The sequence below is a fragment of the Equus caballus genome, chromosome 2, assembly GCF_041296265.1.
Source record: "Equus caballus isolate H_3958 breed thoroughbred chromosome 2, TB-T2T, whole genome shotgun sequence".
Taxonomy (NCBI): Eukaryota; Metazoa; Chordata; class Mammalia; order Perissodactyla; family Equidae; genus Equus; species Equus caballus.
Genome location: NC_091685.1, coordinates 40,861,077 through 40,886,302, shown reverse-complemented (window position 1 = coordinate 40,886,302; position 25,226 = coordinate 40,861,077). Strand labels below are relative to the sequence as shown.

Below are 25,226 nucleotides of genomic sequence, written 5' to 3'. Positions count from 1 at the left end.
ACATTCTGCATTTGTCTCATTGTTTCCTCTTGATTGAGATTAAAAATTTTTGGCAAGAATACTTGATAAGCAATATTGTGTACTTATTACTACATGACATCAGAAGGGGAGAAATGTCAGATTCTTCCTGTTGGTAATGCTAAATTGATCATTTGGTTAATGAGGTGGCTACCAGATCTCTCCAGTGTAAAGGTACGTTTGCCCTTCTAACTAACAAGTAATCTGAGAAGTGCTTCTTTGAGATCATGTTATCTTACTCAACAACCTTTCATTCAATCATTTTAGCATCTGCTGGAAGTCCTTGCTTTGAATCAGTTATTTCTTTCAGATTTTTAAAATTGTGATTTCTAATTTTATTGCTTTTTATACATTTATTATTTAGTATCTTTTTGTAAAGAAGAGCTTTCTCACCTTCACTCTTCTGTCTCTCTCTCTCTTGCTCTCACTTTCTTTTGGGTATCACTATATACTCTTTAATTTAGAGTGTTATAATACATTATTATATTTCTTTTTAATAAATCTTTCCAAGTTTGGTCAGTAGGTGCCTGTTCAGGCTGCCTCCTGAGTCCCTTGCTTTTTGACACAAATGTCTCAGGTGTACCTTGTACTGTCTGTGTCCTAAGCCTGGATCAGACATTTCCCCAAGGTTTCTTTTAGTGGGAATGATACTTTGAAACCAGGATATTGACACAGTTACATGTATTGCTCCTGGGGTGTCGTTCCTTCCTTGTTTTCTTTAGTGCATAGAACTACACACACAATTTTGTTTCTGTTTATTCATATGATACGTGTGTATACATATACACACAATTCAAATGTAACATTACAAGATTTTCCTTATGTCTCTTATTTTACATTTATATCTTATTTCTTACAGTGAAAAACTAGGTTCTTAATAAGTTTGATAGTTTATCATTTATTGTGTCCCTTAATGTAAATAAAATGGTTTTTAAATTACAAACTAATATTATCATCAGCATTTCTCTTGCCAAGTAAAGTTTAAGGTTTCCTTGCAGTTCTGGTTGTCCTTAGATTCCATCAGCAGTTCTCAGACTGTGGTTTGTGAGGCCTGGAGGGCTCCCCAAAGCCCTTTCAGGGCATCTGTGAGATCAAAACAATTTTCATAGTGAGTAGTCAGACGTGTTTGCCTTTGTCACTGTGTTGACATTTGCAGTGACAGTGCATAAGCAGTGGTAGCTAAAACTGCTGCCTCTCGCTATATGTTTTTACTGCTGTGCACTTGCAGTTTAAAAAAAAGAGCCCATTTCACTTACAGTTGTCCTTGATGAAAGAATAAAAATGATTAATTTTATTAAATCTCACCACTTGAGTGTGCATCTTTGTACTATTCTGTATGACACAGTAGGAGATACGCATGAAGTGCTTCTGCTGTGTACTGAAGTACATGGTGCCCCGAGGAGAAGCGCTTGTGCGATTGCTTGTTAGGAGCTGAACGAGCTGCTTTTTTTCTTGGATATCATTTTTGCTCGAATGAATGACAGAGAAACTGTGATGAGTCAGACTTTAGTATTCAGAAGGTATTTTCTCAAAAATGAGCAAAGCAAACCTTTCATTTCAAGGAAAACATTGACAGTATTTGTTGTCAGTAATAAAATTTGAATGTTCAAATGAAATTAGAATTTTGGAAAATGTGTATTCGCCACTGTGAGCTAGGCAGTTTCCCAATATTAAGGAATTCCGATGAGATCATGATGATGTTAATGAGTGTGCTTTTTTGATATCGTGTAAGAAGGATGTCATCGTTTTGAAGTTCTGCATACCTTAGTGAACCGATATTTCTTAAATGATCAATGCATGCTTTTTCAAAATTGCTTGAGTAAAGTATCCATTCAAAGTGCAAGATAGACCAATGGATTTTAATGGAACAGAATATGAAAGTTTATTGATATGGTTTCAGATACCACATTGCAACTAATCCTTAAGAAACTACCACTTGTCAAGTTTTGGTGTAGTATCACAGAAGAATATTCACAATTATCTGAGAAAGCTGTTAAAAGACTCCTTCCTGTCTTTTTCCACTGTATATTCGTGCTGGGCTGTGTTATCTTCATTTGCTTTAACCAAACCAACATGTCACAACAGACTGAATGCAGAAACAGGTGTGAGAATCCAGTTGTCTTCTAGTAAGCCAGACATTTTAGAGATTTGCAGAAAAGATAAATTGTGCTGTTCTTACTAATTATTTTTTGTTTTGGAAATGAATTATTTTTTATAAAAATGTTATTCATATTAACATGTAATAAGTTAATTATTTTAAATAATATTTTTAAATTTCTCAGTTTTGATTTCTAATATAAGTATCATTATATATAATCCTCACTAACAAAAGTTGTTTGGGATTTTTAATACTTTCTGAGACTAAAGGGGTCTAGAAGACCAAAATGTTTGAGAACCACTGCCCTAGAGATGATGCATCCTTGACTTACCGTAGTCATATATAAATGAGGATCTTTACTGCTTCCCAACAATGCCAGCACCTTAGAACACTTCTGTTCCATTTCTCTTCCAGCCTTTTGTGTTATAGTGGGGTCTTTTGCAGTTTGGTACTACATAGACTTCAAGTCGTACAAGACATTATTATTGTTGTAGACAGTCAGTATTTGTTTATATGTGTTCTTTCCTTTGTTCCTTATACCTTTCTGCATCTCTCTGCTTCCATCCAGGATCATTTTCCCTCTCTGAAGAATTCCTACTATTAGTATTTCATTTTGCATGGGTCTGCTGGTGATGAATCCTCTAATCTTGCTTGTCTGAAAATGACTTCATTTCTCTTCACTTTTTAAAAAGCTTTTTAATTTTGAAATGATTCTTTCAATACTTAATGTTTAAAATAAATTGCAAGAATAGTACAAAGAATTCCCATATACCTTTCACCCAGATTCCTGGAATGTTAACGTCTACATCATATATCCTTTGTCCCTGCTTTTTTTCTTTCCCTTCCCTTCTGCTCTCTCTTCCTACACACACACACACACACACACACACACACACACACACACACACACACACACACACGTGTGTGTATCAAAATCAGGAAAATAACATGATAAAATCCTACTATCTAATCTGTAGACCTTGTTCAAATTTAGTCAGTGGTCCCATTAGTGTCCTTTATAGCAAAAAATTTTTTTCTAGTCCACAATCCAATCCATGATCTTGAGTTGCTTATGATTGTCGTATCCCTTTAGCCTCTTCTAAGAGTGTTCCTCAGTCTTTCTTTATCTTTTATGACCGTGACACTTTGTAGAATACAGGCCGGTTTTGTACCCTGTTCCTCAATTTAGATTTATCTGAAGTTTCCTTGTGACTAGGTTTGGTTGGTGCACTTTTGGTAGGAACACTACACAAGTGATACTGTGTCTTTCTCAAAGCATCATATCAGGAGGCATCTGACATTGATTTGTTCCACTGTCAGTGATTTCACTTTGGTCTGTTGATTGAGGTGATGTGTCTCAGGTTTCTCTACTATAAAGTTATATTTTTTCCCTTTGTAATTAATAAGTGTCTTTTGAGGAGATACTTTGAGACTATGTAAATATCCTATTTTTCATCAACTTTCACCAACTATTTTTAGCATCCATTAATGATTCTTAATTATTGTGAGGATTGCTGAATCCTCATATCACTTGCCTCATATCAGTTATTATGAGGATTGCTTAATGGTATTTTCTAATCTTTCACTTTTGAAATATATTCTTACTGGTATAAAATTCTAGATTGGCAGTTATTTTCTTTCAGCACTTTAAAGATGTTATTTTATTGTTTTCTGACTTGATTGTCGTTTGTCAGTCTCATTGTTGCTCTTTTGAAGGTAATATATCTTTTTCTTCTCTGGCTGCTCCCCCCCCACCTTTTTTTTTTATTGCGGTAATGTTGGTTTATAATCTGCCTGCTTTTAAGATTTTTCTCTCAATTTTTTTTTAAAGTAGTTTTACTGTGATTTTCCTGAGGTCATTTTCTTTGTAGTTATTCTGCTTAAGTTTTATGGAGACTTTAGATATGTGGCTTGATTTGCCTTTTGTTAGTTTTATAAGATTATTGACTATTATATTTTTAAGTATTGTTTCTGTCTTGCTCTTGTTCGCTTCTCTTTCCTGGACTCCAATTATAATTGTTAGAGCATTTGTCCATGCTCCATATATCTTTTACGTGCTATTCTGTACTGTCCATCCTTTTTCTCTTCTTTCTCTTTGCTGTCGTATCTTCTGGTTTACTAATCATCTCTTCTGCTACGTCTGGTTTGCTGTTAAACTATCTATTGAGTTTTTTTTTTTTTTTTTTTGAGGAAGATTAGCTCCGAGCTAGCATCTGCTACCAGTCCTCCTCTTTTTGGTGAGGAAGATTGGCCCTGAGCTGACATCCGTGGCCATCTTCCTTTACTTTATATGTGGGACACCTGCCACAGCATGGCCTGACAAGTGGTGCATAGGTCCACACCTGGGATCTGAACCAGCAAATCCCAGGTCGCCAAAGTGGAACATGTGAACTTAACTGCTACGCCACTGGGCTGGCCCCTCTATTGAATTCTTTTTTTTTTTTTTTGGTTTTGATTTTTTTTTCTTTTTCTTCCCAAAGCCCCCTGGTACATAGTTGTATAGTCTTAGTTGTGGGTCCTTCTAGTTGTGGCATATGGGACACTGCCTCAGCGTGGCCTGATGAGCAATGCCATGTCAGCGCCCGGGATTCGAACCAACAAAACACTGGGCCGCCTGCAGCGGAGCGTGCGAACTTAACCACTCGGCCACGGGACCAGCCCCTCTACTGAATTCTTAATTTCAATTAGTGTGTTTTATGATTATACAGTTTTCATGTGATTCCTTTGGATCTACTCTGTTTACTTGGTCTGCCTCTTTGTGTACCAGTGTCACACTATCTTACAATATGTTTTATTTATAAAAACCTTTCCTCGTCGTTTTTTCAATTATTGAGAATTTTCTTGGCTATTCTTGTTTATTACTTTCTGTATAATTTTCAAAATTATCTTACCCAGTTAGAGAAGAAAAATAAAGACTTTGGTGTTTTAAAAATTGGAGCCATATTAAATTTATAGATTAATTTAGGCCAGATGGCATTTCTGTAATATTGACACTTCCTATATGAGAATAAGGTAATCCTTTTCAATTATTCAAGTTTCTTTAGTATTCCTCAGCATCTTTTTATAAATATTGCTCATTCATTTTTAAATTTGTGTCTTGATATTTTGTCTTCTGTTCCTACTTTGAATGGTATCTGTTTTCATTATGTTTTCCATCCAATTTTTAAATTTAAAGGTTATTTTTATATACTAATTTTGAATGTAGACACCTAGCTAAATGCCTTTATTACTTATAATAGGTTGAGTTTTTTTCTTTTTTCAGTTAATTCATATTAGTACTCCAGGTTTATGAGTTTTCCAGGTACTGTCAGGAAATAATATTTTTACCTCTCTTTTTTTTATGGTTTATAAATAAAGACAAAATCTAGTATGATACTTTAAATGTAATTGAATTCCTACTGTTACACTTTCATTTGTATTTCTTACCTCTTCTTTTCTAGTGTTTATGTCTCTTCTTTTCTTGTACAATGGCATCAGCTAATACCTTCAGAAAAGTGACAAATAAATGTGATGCTTTGTGAACATCCTTGTCCTGTTCTTGGCTCTAAATGAAATACTTTTGTCTCCCTGTTAAACATGATGTCAGCTTTAAAGAGTGACAATAACCCACATATATACAGCACCCCCCCCATCTCTCTCCCTCTCTCTCCCTCTCTCCTGCTCTCTCTCACTCTCACTCTCACTCTTGCTCTCGCTCTCTGTCACACACACACACGCACACACAATCATGTTAAGGAAATATTCGTTAAGAGCTTTTACTATTTGGGGGATGAGGCAGATTGCTTAGTGTTCTACCTACCACTAATTAGTCCTCAAACTCTCTACCAGAGCTATTAAACTCCCCTCGGTACCATCAAAGACATTAGGTTACTTTTTTGCTGGTGCCATTTGCCCTCTTGCTTCTGTCTGAACTTTTTGCTCTCTAGACCTGCTGTATAGCTGTCCTCTCACCATTATTCTGGGTAGTCTCTTTCTCTCTCTCCTGTGATCGATTTCCTGTTCTGGCTTTTTTGTGGTGTTCTTTCTTGGATTGCTTCTTTGGTTTGGTGGAGCAAATCCTTCAGAAGCTTCCTAAGAAGGTTTGCACGAGGGATAAACGTTTTTTAGATCCAGCATCTCTGAAAATGTTCTTAATCTACCTTCATATTTCATCTTTAGCTTGGCTGGGTTTAGAATTCTAGATTGGAAATAGTGTTTCATCAGAATTTTGAGGGTACAGTCTGTTGTCTTCCAACCTTCCAGTGTTGCTGCTGAGATGTCTGATGCCCTTCAGATTCCTGATCCTTTCTGTGTGAACTGTTTATTTCCTTCTGCAAGCTTTACTTCTCATCTTTATTCTGCATATTCTGAAATTTCACAATAATGTGCATCAAGGAGTCTTTTTTTCATTCACTGTGTTGGGCGCTTGACGTGCCCTTTGATTAGAAAATGCACATCCTTAGGTTTGTGGAATGTTCTTGTTTTATTTCTTTAATAATTTCCTCTCTTTTGTGTTCTGCTTTCTGTTTTCTTGGAACTCCTGTTAGTTGGATGTTAAATGTCCTGGGTTGACCCTCAGATATGTTTAAAAACTTTCTTTCCTTTTTTCCATCTTTTTGTCTTTTTTGCTCCACTTCATGAGCAGTTTGTTTCAATATTTTATCTTCTAATAATTTCATCTTCCAATATTTCTCTTGAAATTTTTTTCTGCTCAGATCTTTAATTTATAGTAAATAGTGATTTCCTCTTCTCTGCATGTTCCTTTTTTCTAACATTCTGTTCTCTTTTCTTGGATGCAACAGCTCTTCTTTCTCCAAGAATATTGTTATTATTATTTTTTCCTGTTCCCTCTGTAATTTCTGAGTTCTTTTTTATTATGTTTTTGGGGCTCTGATTTTCATTTTCAAGGTTTCCCTCAAACATCTAGTGATCCTTGATTGCCTGTTATTTAAGAGAGAGGCCCTAAACAATTGGTTGGAAGGTCTCTGGACATGAGTCCTTTTTAACGTGTTAATGTAGGATGAGTTAAAATTACAGTCAGAGCTGTCTGTTCAAGCTGCCATGTCTAGCTGGAAGTTCTCCTTAAAAGGAAATTTTAAGAGTAATTTTGACTCTGCAAAATTTTCACTGTTTACATCACTTTAGAGTCTCCAACTAAGGTGTGATTCCATTTTATGGTCAAGATATTAGCACTAATCTCTTTTGGGTGATGAGCATGTCAGTGATTTTTTTTTAATCTGGCTCCTTTCAGCTTTTCTCTGTTAAAAGAATCATTTTCAACAGTTGTATTCAGTTTCAAATATTGCTTTCATAATCAGAAAAATATCAGAGTGAGTTTTCTTCATGCTCCTTCCTTAACCACCATCAATCTGTAGGATGCTTGGAAAAACTGAAGCAGATTATGGAGTTTTTCAATGAATTTAGTGTAATCAGGAGGCTAGATACTGGACATAAGTTAAAGAGATTTTGCTCAGCTGTTTCCTTAGATCAAGAATTTTCTGAAATTAAGGGCTGACAGACCCAACTTAATAAACTGCTCACTAGATTCTGTGAGGGCAAGAATGATACCTTATTTGTGCATTGATTTATCTTCAGCTCTGGCACAATGTCTGACTTAACTAGGCTCTCTATAATTATATGTTGATGAATAAATAGATTGACAGAATGTGCCACTGCTCCAAAAAATGCTACTGTAATAATCAGATACTCATGTGAAAAAAATCAACTTTGACCCTTACCTCACAGCATACATAAATGAGAAAGGTAAATCCATAAAGCTTCTAGAAAAACACAACAGAGTATCTTCGTGACCTTGGGGTAGGCAAAGATTTCTTAATTAGGCCACAAAACCCACTAACATAAAAGGATAAAAAAAAGTTACGTCAAAATTAAAAACTTCCATTCATGAAAACATAACAGTAAGAAAACAAGGAGGTGAGTGGCAGGGGTGGGCAGGGCAGCCAGGGTCCTGGGTGGGGGCTGAGGTGAGGGGGTCAGGAGGGGCGGGGGGTGGGGGTGGAGAAAAAGAAAGCAAAAGAACAAGCCATACACTGGAGGAAGATATTCATAATATTTGTATCTGACAGAAGTCATGTATCATGTAGACTATGTAAAGAACTCTTATAAATCAATAAGAAAAAGCCAAATAACCTAATTTTTAAAAGTGTACAAAAGACTTGAACAGGTATTTTATTAAAGAGCATTTCCAAATGATTGGTGAGCATAGAAAAGACGCCTAACATCATTACTCATCAGGATAATATAATTTAAAACCACAGCAAGTCACCATTATACACCTGCCAGAATGGCCAAAATTAAAAAGACAATACCAAGTGTTGGCACAGATATGAAGCAGCTCTAACCCTCATACACTGCTGGTGGGAGTGCAGCCACTTTGAAAAAACTAGCACTTTCCACTAAAGTTAAATCTATGCTTGTTCTGTGACCTAGTGATTCCATTACTAGGTATAGACCCAAAGGTAATAAGTGCATACATCCATGAAAAACAGGCACAGGAATGTACGTAGTAGTTTTATTTAAAACAGCAAAAACCTGAGGGAAATGTTCATCAATAGAAGAATGGGTAATTCATGGTATAGACACATTATGGGATATTACATAGAAAGAAAACAGAATAAATTACTGGTCTCTGTAACTACGTGGATGAATCTTAAAGAATTCTGTCCAGGAAGCCAGATATCAGAAATACATACATTTATATGCATGAAGTTCAAGAGCAGATAAAACTAATATTGGTGATCAAAATCATAGTGGTTACCTTGAGGAAGGTGTGGATGGGTAGGGCTGCCTTATGGAGTAATGGGAAATGTTCTGGATATCCATCTGAGTGGTGGTTACACAGTATATGCGAATGTACAGATATTTCAAGCTGTATATTTAAGATTAACTATATCATCTCTCAATTTTAAAAAATTAGGGCTCATCCTTATTAGACTAGAGGAAAATAGGATTTAGAACTTTTAAGCCACGTTCAAGGGGAAGAAAAGATAATCAGATCAGCAAAGGTCAGGAAAGTGGAAAAAAACTATAAAACTAGAGGCAGTGAACACAATAAATATTCATGGGATTTTAAAAAATCTCTGTTCAAAGAGAGATCCCAGACTCAGTACAACATGAGGAAAAAACAAAGGCCAGTTTTATGCTGTTCGTAAGAGACATACCTAAAACAAAACAATTAGGGAAGTTGAAAACAAAGGATGGGCAAGATGGAGTGAGCAACCGCAACCCAAAAGAAACAGAATTGGCAGTATTCATCTTAGGCAGATTAGAAATTTCAGGTTAGAAAATATTAAAAAGAACGGTCAGTTTATACCCTAACAAAGTTCATGCCACCTGAAAGCCATAATAATCATGAAACTTTATGCACTAAAAAATATTCTGTCAAAGTATATAAGGGAAATACAAGAAGAATTTAAAACTCGTAGTTGAAGATATTAACACACCTCAGAATTTAAAAAATCAACAGGCAAAAGAAAATATGAAATAATTGGATAACATAATTTAATAAACTTGTTTGATGTATAAATATATAGAATTTTGTACACATATAACAGGGAATACTCACTTTTTCAGTACTAAAAGTTATGTAAACTGGCCCCAAAAGAATATCTCAATAAAGTCCAAAAGGGAGAAATCATATAGCCCCCTTCTCTAACTTTAAGGCAATAAAACTAAAATTTATGATAAGCTCTGCAAGAAAAATTTGGCCACTTGGAAGCTTGAAAACATTCTTCTGCAGAATTCCTTTCATCTACTTTGTTTGGATTTTTCTGATGATGTTCTTGCTTCTTGAGATGAGTACTTAATTTATTTTCTTTCTTTCTTGTTTTTTATTTATAGGAATTAGAAAAACATGGTAAATAGTACTAATATTCCCTCAAAAAAGATTCCTGAAATGAGGAAGAACTGAATCATAGCATATGATCTTTTTAAGACTCTGGATCCATAGCAGTTGTTTTCCCAATTGTCATACCAGTTCCTTCACCAGGGTTTCAGAGTACCTGTCTCAGTGTACTAATGTGCCTGGTCACTAAAAAAGAACAAAACAGCAAGAAGACCATTTTCTCAGATTGTTTTAATTTGCATTTATTCGATTAATAACACAGTTAAACTTTTAAAATATATTTATTTCTTCTCAAATGTTTATTCATTCCTTTATTTTCTACTGGGATAGTAGTGCTTTATTTATTGATTTTTAAAATGGCCTTTATATATTAAGAATATTCTTTGTCATGTTTGCAAACATTTTCCCCATTGTTCCTTGCCTTTTATGTTTTTTAAAATATAAAAGTGATTATTTTCACATAATCAAATCTATCAATCTTCTGATATTTCCTCTTTTGTTTTTATGAAAGAGATTCCTTCCCTATAATTATTAAATAATAAATAATTACAGTAACAGCAGCAGCAGCTAACATTTATTGAGGGCTGATTATCTGTCAGGCAATGAGCCAAGTGTCCTTATTTTATTTAGTCACAAAAACTCTATGAGGTAGGTATTTTTTATTGTTTTCTTGCATTCAAGAAAGAAACTAGGGAGGGAAGTTCAATAGTTTGTCCACAAACACCAAACCAGTAATAAGTTAAATATTCACCAACATTTTATTTCAGTTTTTATGGTTTATGTTTGTATATTTCTCTTAATCCTGAAATTAATGAAGTGATGGGAAGTGAAACTCCTTTCAAACATCACTTTTTCCAAAACTGTCCTTCAAATAAATAAATAATTTTTTCCCATTTATTTGTTATGCTTCCTTTATTATATATTAAATTTCAGTATATAACAAGTTCATCTATTGTTTTTATTGACCTGTACGTTCTTATACAAGTGCCACAGTTGTTTTAATTGCTGTATCTTTATCATCAATTTTAATAGGTATAAAAACAAGGCTCACTTGATCATTCTTCTCTTTTCAAAAACATTCTGAGAGTTCTGGCTTTCAGTAATGACTGAGCAGCTTATATCAGAATAACATTTCCACCAATAACAAATATAAATTCTGGACAAAATATTTTTAAAATGTTGCTTGAGGGCACAGGAGAGCAATGGGAAGCAAGCAGAAATTGCTGTGGATTTGATTCTTGAGAGAAGAAACCATTGTGGGCTTTTTCCTTGAGGTATTCCCCAGTCCATCAGGTGCTGGCAAATAGAAGTCAGGCAGAAAGCTGCTGTCATATTGGTTTGAGGAATTGGGGGATGGATTTTGAGGATGCCAGAGTGGCTAGAATGTGATTGGAAATTCCAGGAAAGAGAACATTGGAGGGGTAACCCCAAACTCTGCATATAAACACCCCTCAAATTCTAGGCTGACTCCTACACTGCCCATGCACAGGGTAGGTGCTGCAGATTCCAGCAGAGATTCCAGCAGCCACGTCCTGTAGGAAAGGCAGAATTCAAAGTTTGAGTCTTAACAAGTTACAGGGGTTTTGGTAAACACCTTGGGCTTTCCTTTGAAACCCCAGAGGGATCACCCCTTAGGAGCAAACACTAGATCCTGAGACTGTGGTATTTTCCCTAGTACTAAGCTCAAAAAAAGGAATAAATAAAGCATAAAACAGCCTACGTCAGATCAGGGCGATCTACCAATAATTTAACTGCCTTCTAGAACAAAACTCAGTTCTTCAGAAGGAAAAACAGAATCCACAGCCTCTATAGCCAGCCATCCACAATCTCTAGTGTAACATAGAGACTTACTAGACGTGTGAAGAGGAAGAAACAGGAACCTGTGGTGCCTACGGAAAAGAAAAGTCAATCAATAGAAATAGACTCAGAGACCAAAAAGAACTTTAAAGAGTGGCACCTGAGCTAACATCTGTTGCCAATCTTTTTTTTTTTCTTCTCCCTGAAGCCCCCCAGTACGTAGTTGTATATTGTAGTTGTGAGTGCCTCTGGTTGTACTGCTGTGTGGGACGCTGCCTCAGCATGGCTTGATGAGCTGTGCCATGTCCATGCCTAAGGTCCCTACTGGCGAAACCCTGGGCCGCTGAAGCGGAGCATGGGAACTTAACCACTCAGCCACGGAGCCAGCCCCCCAAAAAGAACTTTAAAATAACTGAAAAATTGTTAAAAGACTATATATGAAAAAAATGGATGAGGCGGCCTGCCCCGTGGCTGAGTGGTTAAGTTCGCGCGCTCTACTTCGGCAGCCCAGGGTTTCGCCGGTTCAGATCCTGGGCACAGACATGGCACCACTCATCAGGCCCTGCTGAGGCAGCATCCCACATGCCACAATTAGAAGGACCCACAACTAAAAATAGACAACTGTGTACCTGGGGGCTTTGGGAGAAAAAGGAAAAATGAAAAATCTTAAAAAAAAAAAAAGGATGAAAGGGTGAAGAGGTGGGAAATTGAGATACGAAAGTTCAAAAAAGAACCAACTGGAAATCTTCGAACTGAAAAACATAAAGCCTGTGACTGACATTTCACTGGATGGCATTAATAGCAGATTGGGCAGAAGAGAAGAGAGGATTGATCAGTGATCTTGAAGACGGGTTGATAGAAATCATCAAAACTAAAGTATGTTGTTGGAAAAAGATTGAAAAAAATAGGACCAGAGCCTTAATGACCTGTCACCCAAAATCAAGTTGCGTAACATATGGGTCATTACAGTCCCAAAAGTTGAGAAGAATGAGGCAGAAAAAAATGTTCAAAGAAATGTTGGCTGAAAATTTTCCAATTTTGATTAACACACACACAAACACACAGTCACAGCAACCCAGGAAGCATGGCCAACCCTAGGCAGCATAAAAGCAAAGAAAATTACATCTAGGTATATCATAGTGAAACTGCTGGATACTAAAGATAAAGAAAAAGGGAATAATGATCAGAATTACCACTGACTTATAGTCAGAATCATGTAGCTCACTAGACAATAGAATGATATCTTCAAAATGCTGAAAGAAAAAACTGTCAATGTAGAATTCTACACACAGTGAAAACATCCATCAAACATGAAGAAGAAATAAAAATATTTTTAGATAAAAGCTGAGAGAAGTTGTTGCCAGCAGACATGCATTATAATAAATATCAATGGAAGATCTTCATACATACTGAAGAGAAAATAATACCAGATGGAAATTTGGATCCTCAGGAGGAATAAAGAGCACAGGGAATGTTAAATATGTGGGTAAATATAAAATACTATTGATCGATCGATCGATCGATTGATTGATAAGGAAGATTGGCCCTGAGCTAACATCTGTACCAGTCTTCCTCTGTTTTGTGTGTGGGATATTGCCACAGCATGGCTTGATGAGTGGTGTGTAGGTCCACACCCAGGATCCAAACCCACGAACCCTGGGCTGCTGGAACAGAGTGTGCACACTTAACCACTGTGCCACCATGCTGGCTCTACTATTTTAATTTTTATTCTTAAATTCTTTAAAAGTCAGTTATCTAAAGAAATAATAAGATGATGTTGGTTTATAGCATATACACACATTTATATGAATTATGTGATGGACATCAGAACGATAGCACAAAGGACAGCAGGGAGTGTAAATGAAATTATTGATTCTTTTTTAAAGTTATCTTTCTTTTTTTAATTTTTAAACTTTTTTAATGCTTTTTGGTGAGGAAGATTGGTCTTGAGCTAACATCTATTGCCAGTCTTGCCCCCCGCCCCCGCCCGTTATTTTCCCTCCCCAAAGCCTCAGTGCGTAGTTCTATGTCCTAGTTGTAAGTCGTTCTAGTTCTTCCATATGGGATGCTGCTGCAGCACGGCTTGATGGGCAGCGCTAGGTCTGCGCCCAGGATCTGAACCGGTGAACCCTGGGCTGCCGAAGGGGAGCACGCAAGCTTAACCACTCGGCCATGGGGCCGGCCCTGAAATTATTGATTCTTAATTAAAGATATTAGTACATACAATATGGCACATATAATATGTGTCATATTAGGTTCTTACTATGTAAAGTGGTGTAATATTAGTTCATAGTAGACTCTGATTAAGTTAAGGATGCCTATTGTAATCCTTAGAGGAACCATTTAAAAAAATATGAAGGAGATCTAAATAACTATGAGCGGAGACAGAATGAACTACCAAACATTCCTTATTATTCTTCCTTGTGTATTCGTATGTGCTTATGCAAGATAAATTTTCACTTTTGAGAGAAAAGTTAAAATAATTGGGATTTTTATTGGAATTGTGTCAAACTAAAAGGCTGTTCCATTTATTTCAATATCCTTTTATTTCTCTTTGCAAGGTTTTCTTCATATAGATCTAATATACTTTAATGTTACTCATAGTAATTTTATATTGCTTGTGGCTACTGAGAAAGGAATTTCTTTTCATTTTACTTTTTAATTACTTATTGCTAGTGCATAGGTGTGCTACTGAATTTTAAAAAATAAATATATATCTAGCAATCTCAAACTTGCTTATGAGTACATTGATTTTTCCAAGTACATAATCATATTGTCTACAATTGGTTATTTTGTGACCTTCTTTCCAATTCTTAAGCATTTTAATTTTATGTCCTGCCTTATTGCATGGGACAGAACTTCAAAAATAATGTTAAGTGTTAATGGTGACAGTGGTAATGAGTTTTATGATAGATAAGTTTTTTTTTTAAAGAGGGAAGAAAGGGATTGTCACCAAGTGTTACAAATACATCTTACAGTTATTAAAAACTGCAGAACATTAAACACCGGTGTGCTTTATCCACATTTATTCACACATTGGACAAATATTTAGTGAATGCTCACTACAAGTTGATCAGTGTTTTAGGCTTTGTAGATATAGCAGTGGATAAGAGAGATGGTAAAAGTTCAACAGTATTAGATTCTTTAAAAAAACCATACAAGATGAAAGAAAGGTACAAAGCAATCTATGTTTGACAGCCAGAGGAATGCTATATAGATAGTAATCGCTCTAGAAAAGTGCTGCTGCCTGGAGTGATCAGGAAAAGCTCTGGTGATGGAAGAGAGAACCCAGAGCACTGACAATCCCTGTGTAGAACTGAGAGAAAGCTCCTGCGGCGGGTGGAGCATCGGGGGCAGAAGACTGGAGGGTGCGAGGCATGTCAGGGGCTGAGGAACAAGCTAGTTTGCCTTAGACCAGGGTGAATATATGGGAATAGTTTGTGCACTTGTCCCTGGGGCTCCTTGGAGGTTCTAAAGAGATGTTTCAGGGGCAAAGAGGCGTCAAGAAGGGGGACTCTGGGTTTTCTGCTTGCTGCAACTGGCTCTCCCAAAACCTGAGCAGTGTTACTTTTATCTGTTTTGCATATTGGGTTTCCGTTTATTTGTTCTTCCCACATAGTTTTGTTGAACACCTACTAGGTGCCAATAGAACCAACCTAAGCACTGTTCTAGGTACTGGAAATATAGTAGTAAGTGAAATAGCCCCAAATCCTTGCCTTCATGGAGCGTACATTCTAACGGTGGGGTTGAGGTGAGAGAGCAGTAAATAGAATAAAATATAAACACAGTCCAAGTAGAGTAAGAGTGATAGAGGGTTCTTAGAAGCTTGCAATTTTAAATGGAATGTTCTGTAAAGGCCCCACTAAAGTGACATTTGAGCAAAAACTTGAAGAAAATGAGGAACCAAGCCATGCAGATTTCTGGGGAGAAAGAGTTCCGGGAAAAGGGAACCATCTTTGCAAAAGCCTAAAGAGGGAGCATGTTTGGCATATTCTAGGAACAGAAAGGAGGCCAGAGTGTAGGCAAGGTGGATTGTAATGAGAGGTGAGGCCACAGTGTTGACAGGAAGTGAGGTTGTCTAGAGCAGCATTGATCCATGTGAGGACTTTGGTTTTACTTTTAGTAAAATGGGAAACCATCAGAGAGTTTTAAGCAGAGGAGTAGTATAATCTGACTTAAGCTTTAACAGGATCACCCTGGCTGCTGCAGTAAAAATAAACAGTTGGAGAGCAAGGGTGGGAGCTGGGAGACTAGTCAAGTGGTGAGAAGTCCTCCCTCAGATCCCTGGGTCTTATTTGAAAGTAAATCCAACAGATTTGTTGGATCCAGAATCTGAAAGAGAAACAGAAATTAAGGGTGACTCTAAGGTTTTTGGCTTTGTGACTAGAGGAATGGAGTTGGCATTAACTAGAAATGGAGCAGTTTGGTGGGGCAAGGTTAGAGCTCAGTGTTAGACATAGTAAGTTTGAGATCTCTGTTAGACATCCACGTAGAGATGTCAGGTGGGCAGATGGGTTACTATGAATTGAATTCAGAGGAGAGGTCTGAACTACAGATATAAATTTAACAATGTTAACTTTTTGATTTTGATAATTGTACTTTGGTTATATACGAGCATGAATTCCCCCCATCCCCAAATCAGGAAATGAATTCTGAGCTATTTAGGGAGAAAGGTGCATCATGTCTGTAATTTAGTTTCAAACAGTTCAGGGAAAATAGATAGATAATCAGATTGATAGAGAATAATAAAGCAAGGGTGATAAATTTAACATTTGAAGAATCTGCGTGAAAGATATATGAGAATTCTTTGTACTATTCTTGCACCTTTTCTGTAAGTCTGAAATTATTTAACAATAGAACACTTTTTAAAAGCAAAGGAAAATACAGACATTTCCAGATAAACAAAACAGAGAAGTCGTTGCCAACACACCTGCACTGAAAGAAACACTAATGGAGTTTTCAGGCAGAAGGAAAAGGGTTGTACGTGAAAGCATGGAAATGCAGGAAGGAGTGAAGAGAAAGGAAAGGGCATATAGAAATGAGTATTGGCTGTATGAAACAATACCTTTCTCTTGGGATTTAAAATATATCTAATTGAAAGGTATGACAACGCAAAAGGTGGAAGGATGAAGTGAAAGTGTTCTAAGTGCTAGGATTGTTGGCAAAGTAGTAAAATTTCTCATTTATGTGGAACTATAGTAAGTCAGGGATGTATTGTGATATCTAGGGCATTGGTTCTCAAACTCAGGATCCTCCTCCCCTTTTTTTTTGAGGAAGATTAGCCCTGAGCTAACTACTGCCAATCCTCCTCTTTTTGCTGAGGAAGGCTGGCCCTGAGCTAACATCCGTGCCCATCTTCCTCTACTTTATACGTGGGATACCTACCACAGCATGGCTTTTGCCAAGCGCTGCCATGTCCACACCCAGTATCCGAACTGGTGAACCCCAGGCCACCAAGAAGCGGAACGTGCGAACTTAACCGCTGTGCCACCAGGCCAGCCCCCCTTTCATTCTTAAAAATTGAGGATCCCCCATTAGGCAAACACCACAGTAATTATTGTTGTAGACAAGATCCACTGATGGGTGTTTAAATTAGAGGGTGAAAGTTGGAAGAGAAATAGCAAAGTACCTCCAAGCTATTTAATAATGACAAAAGGAAAGGTAGGAACTTCACCGTGGAGAAATCCACCAAAAACCACCTTGACTGTAAGCTAATAGAGGGAAAAACTGAATCAAAAGGTGGCGGGGGGGGGGGGGGAAGAGGGCATCTAACAGATCAAAGGAGAACAAATTGTGAGATGAAAGCTAGAACCCCAAAATTTCAGTGTTTACATCAAATGTAAATAGAGTACTCCATTAGAAGCAAAGTTTGTCAAGATTAGATTAAAAAAAAACACTAATCCCCATTCAGTGCTGCTTACATCAAGCACACTTTTAATGAAAAGACACACAGGATTGTAAGTAAAATGATGGGAAAAGATACCACACAAACATTAACCAAAAGAAACCTGGTACTAATATCAGACAAGATAGACTTAAAAGTGGAGTGAGGGGGCTGGCCCGGTGGCGCAGCGGGTAAGTGCACACGTTCCGCTTTGGTGGCCCGGGGTTCGCCGGTTCGAATCCTGGGTGCGGACATGATACTGCTCATCGGGCCATGCTGGGGTGGCGTCCCACATGCCATAACTAGAGGGACCCACAACTAAAAATACACAACTATGTACCAGGGGACTTTGGGGAGAAAAAGGAAAAGTAAGATCTTTAAAAAAAAAAGGCTTCCGCCCCCCCCCCCCCAAAAAAAAAGTGGAGTGAGAAATAAAGAAATTTCAGAATGGTCAGTCAGCAGGAAGATTTAACATTTCCAAGAATGTATACCTAATAACATAGCTTCAGTATACATAAAGCAGAAATGGACAGAACTGAAAGGAGAACTAGACAAATCTATTATCATAATGGAAAGTTTTAAAACATCTTTCTCAGTAATTGGTAGTACAAACAGACAAAACAATCAAGATTCTAACAACACAGTTAACAAACTTACCCTATTTATGTATATATAAAAATATGTATATGACACTGTACCCAATAAAGACAGTAAATGTACAAAAAGATGTTCAACCTCATTAGTCATCAGAGAAATGCAAATTAAAATCAGAATGAGGTATCACTTCACACCCACCAGAATGGCTGAAACTGGAAAAGCTGAGCGCTTCGGTGTTGGATGTGGAACAGCTAGAGCTCCCCTACGTTAGTGTGTAACTTGGTGTCACCACTGTGGAAACTGTTGACAGCGTCTGTTAAAGCTGACAGTCTGCATACCCCATATGATGCAGCAGTTCTCTAAAATATATGTGTAAGGATGTTGATAGCAGCACTGTTGATAAATTGTCCTAAGCTGGAAACAAATAGATAAATTGTGCTTCATTCTTACCCTATATAATACTAAACACAGCAGTTAGAGTGAACGAACCATGGCTATGTGCAGCAGAATGGATGAATCTCATAAGCATAATGTTGAGTGAAAGAAGCCCTTTATAAAAGAGTGCTTTTTGTATTATTCCATTTATATGAAGTTCAAAAATAAGCAAACTTGGGGCTGGCCCCGTGGTGTAGTAGTTAAGTTTGACATGCTCTACTTTGGTGGCTCAGGTTCACAGGTTCAGATCCCAAGAACAGATGTACGCCAATTGTCAGCCATGCTATGATGGCGTCCCACGTACAAAATAGAGGAAGATTGGCACAGATGTTAGCTCAGGGCTAATCTTCCTCAAGCAAAAGAAAAATAGGAAGATGGGCAATAGATGTTAGTCCAGGGCAAGTCTTCCTCACCAAAAAAAAAAAAAAAAAAAATTAAAATCTGTGATATTAAAAGTTAAGTGGTGACTAGGAGGAGACATGAGGGATACTGAAGGCTGTATTCTACTTTTTGATCTGGGTGGTAGTTACATGGGTGTTTCACTGTGAAAATTCATTAAGCTGTACACTTAAAATTTGTGTGCTTTTCTGTATGTATATTGACCACCAACAAAAGTTTTCTTAAAACTACAATGAGACCATTATTTTACCTCTCAGAATGACAGAGATACAAAGCTTGATAGCATCATGTAAGCAAGGTTGTGGGAAACACACACACACACACACACAATGGGAATGTAAGTAGAGACAATCTCTAAGGGCAGTTTCGGTATTTATCAAAATTAAAACTGCACATTATCTGAGCCTACTTCCAGGGCCATACTTGCTCATGTACAAATGGCACATACGAGGACTTGTATCGGGGCTTTCTAACAGTAACTATTCGATAGGGGACAAGTTAAACCATGGTACATCCATATAATGGAATACCTTACAGCCTTTAAAGAGGATGAGAGACCTCTATAGATACTAACACGGAATGTTCTCTGAGATATATTAAATATAATTAAATATAATTTAATTATAAATTATATTTATATTATATATTATATTTAAAGATAATTAAAAATAGCAAAGTGTTGAATAGTGTTTATACCATGCTATTATTTGTATAAAAATACATATACACATACATAGCCACACATAGATAATGTATAAAATATGTATTATTATATGAATAATAAAAGCACTTTGTTCATAAAGTCTCTAGAAGGTATGAAAGAAACTGGTGGCAGTGGCTGCCTCTGGAAGATAGAACTGGGTGGCCAGGTGGCTGGGGTGAGGAGACTTGACTTGCCACTATATACTTGTTTGTATCTTTAGAATACAGAATCTTACTATGGGAATGTATCTATTAAATATTAATTTTTAAAATAATTGTTAAAAATCCCTTAGGAAGGGATTTTTATGCAGGAGACTGGTATATTAGCTTTCAGGAAGACCAGTATAGCCACATTGTCCTTCACATTGAAACAGGTCTTTGGTTTAACACCAGGTGACATGGTTGGCTTCGCATACGGGTGCCAAGATGGATGGAGGAAAAATACCCTGTGTCAGGGTGCTCATACTGCAAGAGGGTTGAGAATGAGTCGGTGAGCAGACACAAAATTCAGGCCTCCTGTCTCATGCTCAGAGACACAGCCCTTCTTGAATGAAGCGGTAGGCCCTTCCCCACTGTTTCTAATGTAATTGACCTTCTCTCTTTCTCTGTTCGTTCTGAACATGTGTAAGTTGAATTCAGATTAAGTTAAAAATGATGCAACTCTACTGCTTCCTTTGGTTCTTTTTAATGTAATTGAGATCACGCTCTGAATATAACGTCTGCTTTTTATGTCTTAATGTATCAAAGGCATTTTCCTGTGTCATCAGAAATTGTTCATATGAATGTGAACATGTGAATAATATTACATTATTGAAATATGTCATAATTTGCCTAATTCTCTTTGGCCATTTACGTTGTTTAAATATTTTGCTATTGTTAAAAAATGGAGATAAACTATCTTTGTACATTAGTTTTATACTACGTTATTATTTCTTAGAAGTAAAATTGTTGAGTCAAAGGATATGAACATTTTTAATTGCTGTTGAGAGAGAGTGCCAAATTGTCTTCCAGAAGTTTCTCAGTTTGCACTTCCACGGCATCCTTGCCAGCTTTGGGTATTTTCATGCAAAAAAGTCATTTTTAATTTGAAAAAAGTCAGTCTTAATAACTTTACCAACACATCTGAATGATATGCTAGAAGTCAGGTAGGGATATCAGTGTTCCCTTTCAACTTGAACAAAAATGTGGAATATTTCCCCTCATGTGGTATGGAGTTGTGGGGAAGAGCCTGGGCTTTGAAGCCTGACTGACGGTTCGTGCCCTGCTCCCCACCCGCCGGCACGGGGACCTTAGATAGGCTGCTTATCATCCATGTACCTCATCTGCAAATTGAGAGAATAAAGTACCAGCTTTGTGGGGGCACCACTGCCACCTGTGGCTATGTGGGTTGTATGCTGCACAGGCCCACGAGGTGCCACCAACTGAGTGATGTGGAGCCCTGGAGTTTTGCCCTCGGCAGCCCTGTACAGGGTTAGTGTTGGAATTCAAAGAGTTAAAAATGTAAAAAGCTCCTAAAACGTTCTTTGACACTTGGGTTTAATGAATTTTGGCTGTTATTTCTGGGCAGAGAGTAGAAATATGTATGATTTTTAAATTTTCTCTGTGCTTTCCTTTGTTTTCCATGGTTTCTGCAGTTGATGTACTATTTTTATCAGATATCTATATATTATGTTATAGATCATATGATCTATATGTGTAATAGACAGAAGATAGACAAAATGCTCATCCAACATAAGAAAGGAGGAAAGAGATCTTAGGGACGTTGCCATTTAACAGGGAAGATGAGGTCTTGGCTCTCTCACGTTGTCTAGTAAAATAAGTTGCCTAGCAAAATCAAATATTTATGGATTTAGTTGAGTACTAAATATTTATCTCTATGCTAGTAGTGTTGACTATAGCAAGCAATACCTGAGTCATTTGAGCTATATAAATCAGTGGTGACAAGATAATTTATGTATTGACCTATTAGGATATAACATGTTCTAATGTGTTAATATCAGATTAATATGAGGACTAAAAAAAAAATCTGATAGCTGCATGGTAATGTAAAACTTCCGAAAGAAAGTTGAATGCCAAATAATAAACCTTCTCATCGTATATTTCAGATCCAAGATGTAAAAGGAAATCCCAAATGAACATTGAACATTCATAGCATTCAGCTGAATGACTGAAGAGTGTGCCTTGGTGCACTGAACTCTTGTGACAGGGTTTGTTTTAAGGAACAAAAATCTCCACCTTGATTTGTGTCCTATAGTAGAGCTGTTTCCCAAATCAGGCTGTTTCAAATAACATATGAAGCAGCGTATGGCCATCCCTACCATCCCAAAGCAAATGTTTGTTTTGTTGCAGTGATGGAAACATTTCCATTGGTGAAGCAAATATTTAGATCTGAAAGAAACATTTGGGCAGCCAGGATGTGTCAAAATAGAACAGATGCCTGCCTTTTAAAAACACGTTAAAAAAAAAAAAGCCACCTTGTACTTGGCTGCTGTGGTTACAGCTACAATGGGTTAAGCAAGAAATTAGAAATTGTGGATGTCATTCTAATCTGGGCTCCTGGGCATGTCTCCACACCTTTTTCCACCCTGGTGTTTCTCTTCCAGCAAATGGGGATAACCATTCTAAGTGGTTTTGTTTAGGATTAAGGGTCCCCCCCGCAAGTATTTTTCTTCGTTTTAAAAAATTAATTTATCCTTTTGAGTCAGAAATATGTTCACATCTAACACAATTCATAAGGGTATGCAGTGAAAAGTCTGCCTTCAGTCTCTGTCCTCAGCTACCGTTTCCACCTTTAACCGTTACCTATTTCTTCTCTATCTTTATGCACGTCACACAACTAAATAGATGTGTTTGTATGTGTGTGTATACATATATTCTTTATGTTCTTTTGTAACATAGAAGTCTCATGTACCCTTTCCCTCATTTTCCCCCATGCTCCGTATATTCTTTCTGTTTTTCTTTTTTTTTAAGGAGATGGATTCTAAGAATTTACCTCTTTAAAATGTGCTGACTTTGTCAGAGAGCAGAGGGGAGCAGGCATGTCAGACTGCTCTTGCTTGCGCCCCCCCCACCCCCCCCCAGCCCATGGAAGGAACACTGGGTTGGTAATCTGGTTCTGCCTCTGGAGCTTACCATAGGCTGTGGGTAAGTCACTGCCCCCTCTATGTCCTTTTTTCTTGATCTGTAAAACAGAAGGAAAAGAAAAGAAAAAGAACAGGAGATAGACCAGACGAGCTCCGGGTTTTCTTCCAGAGCTGAATTTCTTTGTGTCGTTGTCAAAGGTGAATTTTCTTTTTTTAAAACAAACTTCACTGCCTCTTCTAAAACAGGAGCAACATTCAAGTACAGTTAAAAATGTTTATTAATTTGGCTTTTCCACATAGGCACAAACATACCTTTGCCTTACCTGGCCTTTAGCACACCAGTAGCAGTGATTCCTGATTTTCATATCCCTTGGTCTTTAAAGACGCAGTTCCTTCCCCAGGACTTGTTCAGTGCACCGTGGGAAGGGCTGACTTCCCAGCCTGTTGCCAAGGACCTGCACGCTTAGACACTGCTGTTCGTGAAGCCAGCAACAATATTTGCCGTGCCGTTAATCCTTTGGAATTGATGATCAAATATCAAAATCAACTCCTCTTTGTTTTTGTTTTTAATTTAGCAGAGAGGGATTAAAAGAAAAAAACCCTTTAGACTATAGATCTAGAAATAGACATCACGGATGCCGATTGGAAACCCTCCCAGTCTTTCATATGAGAGATCTCAATTTGTGTTACACAGAGGGGCAGCTCACTTCTGTCTTGTTCACCAGTTATACTACTCCCCAGAGAAGCTCAATAAATTTTATAGGGAAGTTTCCTCCTTATGCGGAAGGAGCTAAGCTCAATGACTGGTGTGGCTGAAATAATTTAGGGCTCCAAAGGAGTACGTCTGCCTTGTGGAATAACGCATCAGAAGTAAATGTACAAAAACTTCTGATCTCGCTTGATTTGACTGTGTCACTGATACTTCTGAGCACGGGATCCCATGACCCCAGCCTGTCTGGTTTGAAATTAAACCACTCCCCAAACTTGCATTTAGTTCACTGCTGAAATGATCCTTCTGAATGCTTCACGGGTAGTGACTGCCGAGCTTGCCTGCTGATGCTCTGCTCTTGTCACCACTCACCCTTTGAAACCTCCAAACTTGGGCTTGGCTGAGTTTTTACATCTCTTGTCTGCCTCTCTGAGAGGCAGAGAGATCCTCTTCCACTGACATTAGGAAGCAGACCCGCCTTCTCTTTTAGGCTTAGAGTGGAACAAGCCTGCCGGGTTCCTCAGTCTCTAAGCTAGCAGAGCAGTGCATTTTGCACTGGCTTTTTACTCAGTGATTTATACTCGGAGACGTGACTGGGTGATACCCAGTGTCCTTTTGTCTTTGTGTTTATTTTTCTTGCACATTTAATGTATTTAAAGGATATATTGTCTTTATGGTTCACTGGGATGAGGGGATTGGTGCGAGTTTTAATGAGAGGTCCCCAGCTCCCTATGTTGAGATGAGAATTATATTCTTGGTTAGATATCTTTCTTTCTTTCCTTAGGTGGCAAGAGGCAATGTTTTGCTGCTTTTTGAAATAGCATTTTTACCTAACGATTTTTAGAAGGGTACTGAGAGGACATTCAATTTCAGGGCATCATCAGCAACTTTTTCTCCTGTTGTTTGAACTTCCCTCGTTTAAGGAGAGGGGAAAGTCGCCTGTCTTGTTCTTGAATTTACATATCAATATCAGGATGGTGGGAACCAGACCCACCGTCAGATCAATTTTTATAAAAACTCTTTCATTCAGCTAATGACATTTGGAACTAGTTTTCTCAAAAACTGTTTCTGCTGCTTGGGAAGTTAATCAGTGGAGAAGAAAGCATTCAGCTTATTTGCTTAATATTTTAACCAAGTGAATTAGACAGGTTGGGGGGCTGGGGGAGGGGATAAGGAAGTGGGTGGGGGAGGCCCCATAAACAAGGTGATATATAATATTTTTTTTGTTCTCCTTTTAAATAAATACCGATCAGCTTTATGTTCAGAGACAATAGGAGCCGTTGGCTTAAATTTGCAGTTTACTGTATTTATGGCTGTAATATCAAGGTGCTGCCGTCGTAATTTCATGCCCCAATGAGAAGAGCAAGGTCGAAGCAAATGCTTCCATCGGCATCTGCTAACACACTAACTCATAAACAAGGCCCGGCTGGATCAGGTGGCACGGAATAATACAGGCTAATGAAATACAGCACAGCTTTCCATTACTGTTAGTTTTTACAGTGTCGTCATTACGTGTAATTTATGTTTAAAAAATTCAATTTTATACAAGGCACTGGGAAATAGGGGTCTACAGGTCATCCAACGACTTTTAGAGGCTCTGAGAGTCCTTATTGTACTCTACTGTTCCAACAAAATGTTAATAAAATAAAATAAAAATACTT

At 37.4% G+C, this 25,226-nt stretch overlaps 1 protein-coding gene and 1 long non-coding RNA gene across 3 annotated transcripts in view; one reads left to right on the top strand and one right to left on the bottom strand.

The window, feature by feature from the left end:
* PEX14 (peroxisomal biogenesis factor 14) overlaps positions 1-25,226 on the top strand; it is a 130,308-nt gene that overhangs the window by 73,216 nt on the left and 31,866 nt on the right. The window lies entirely within an intron of this gene.
* LOC111772450 (uncharacterized) lies at positions 10,176-23,328 on the bottom strand. Its single transcript, XR_011433451.1, has 4 exons — positions 23,180-23,328; positions 22,906-22,954; positions 11,811-11,848; positions 10,176-11,491 (listed from the first exon to the last, which is right to left on the bottom strand). It is a non-coding gene; the product is annotated as an uncharacterized lncRNA (long non-coding RNA).